Source organism: Sapajus apella, unplaced genomic scaffold (assembly GCF_009761245.1).
Source record: "Sapajus apella isolate SASKATOON/1434 unplaced genomic scaffold, GSC_monkey_1.0 scaffold42, whole genome shotgun sequence".
In the NCBI taxonomy this organism is placed as follows: domain Eukaryota; kingdom Metazoa; phylum Chordata; class Mammalia; order Primates; family Cebidae; genus Sapajus; species Sapajus apella.
In genome coordinates, this window is record NW_022436982.1 from 531,204 (window position 1) to 532,904 (window position 1,701).

The 1,701-nt window shown below is 46.8% G+C and overlaps 1 protein-coding gene across 3 annotated transcripts in view; it reads right to left on the minus strand.

The window, feature by feature from the left end:
- UBAP1 (ubiquitin associated protein 1) overlaps positions 1-1,701 on the minus strand; it is a 72,936-nt gene that overhangs the window by 50,035 nt on the left and 21,200 nt on the right. The window lies entirely within an intron of this gene.

Consider the following 1,701-nt stretch of genomic DNA (forward strand, 5'->3'; position numbering starts at 1 on the left):
ACTCCCATAGACCTTTTTTAGAGTCTTTTGTTATAATGTTACTTATGTCAGGTCTCAAGGGCAGGCCTCAGGAAACAGAATCTCTCAGACCTTCTCCCACTCTCCCTTCAACTGTCCTAAGGTGGAACTCTTACTAATATCTCTCCCAATACCCCTTTCTCATTGTGGATCTTAAGAACCTCCCCAGGCCAAGCAAGATGGCTTATTCCCATTCAGGATTTTGGGAGGCAGAAGTGGAAGGATCACTTGAGGTCAGGAGTTTGAGACCAACACAGTAAAACCCCATCTTTACTAAAAATACAAAAATTAGCCAGGCATGGTGCCACATACCCGTAATCTCAGCTACTCGGAGGTGGGGGCTGCAGTAAGCCAAAATGGTGCCACTGCACTCCAGCCTGGGCAACAGAATCAAAGAGTGTCTCAAAAATAAATAAATAAATAGCTGGGCACGGTGGCTCATGCTTGTAATCCCAGCACTTTGGGAGGCTGAGGTGGGCGGATCACCTGAGGTCAGGAGTTCGAGACCAGCCTGACCAATATGGTGAAACTCCATCTTTAAAAAAATAATAATAATAAATAATAAATAAATAAGAGGAGGCCAGGCGCTGTGGCTCACGCCTGTGATCCCAACACTTTGGGAGGCCAAGGCAGGCGGATCACCTGAGGTCAGGAGTTCAAGACCAGCCTGACCAACATGGAGAGAAACTCTGTCTCTACTAAAAATACAAAAAATTAGCAGGGCATGGTAGCACATGCCTGTTATCCCAGCTGCTCGGGAGGCTGGGGCAGGAGGCTCTCTGGAACCCAGGAGACAGGGGTTGTAGTGAGCCAAGATCACACCATTGCACTCCAGCCTAAGCAACAAGAGCGAAACTTAGTCTCAAAAACAAAGAAAAAAAACAGGGAGAGACCCTCCCCAGAGAGAGTCCCACTCTGTACTTTGGGAGAAGGAATGCTGACGCTGACATCATGAAGCTTCCACAAAAACTCAAGAGGACTAGATTTGGAGACCTTCCAGCTAGCTCACCACCTGGATGGAGGTTCATGGATGCTAATGCCCCAGAGAGGACATGGAAAGTCAGTGCACCTTCCCCCATACTTGCCAGACAAATCTCTTCACCTGTATCCTTTCTAAAGAAATAGCCTTTAGAATAAACCAGTAAACATACAAGTGTTCCCTTGAATTCTGTGAAACACTCTAGCAATCGAGGATCAAGGGAACCCCAACATGAGTGAAGTCGGTGGTCAAAAGCATTTGAGGCCCAGACTTGTGACGGATGAGGGTTAGGGAGCAATCTCAGAGACTCTGCATTCAATCAGCAGGATCAGACACTATCTCCAGGTAGATAGTGTCGGCATTGAACTGTAGGACGCTCAACTGATACCAGCTCTTCAGCGTGTGGGGAAAACTGCCCACACATTTGGCCACAGAATTCTTTTTCTGTGTTGATAATTGTGGTGGTGTGTGAGTAGAAAAAAAATTTTTTTAAGTTTTTACAAAGCAGGATGAATCTACATTTTTGTTGCTATTGTTGCTGTTGTTGGGACAGAACCTCAGTCTCCTACCCAGGCAGTACAGCAGTGGCACGAACTCAGCTCACTGCAACCTCCACCTCCCGGTTCAAGTGATTCTCCTGCCTCAGCCCCCCAAATAGCTGGGATTACAGACGCGCACCACCACACCCACTAATTTATATATAT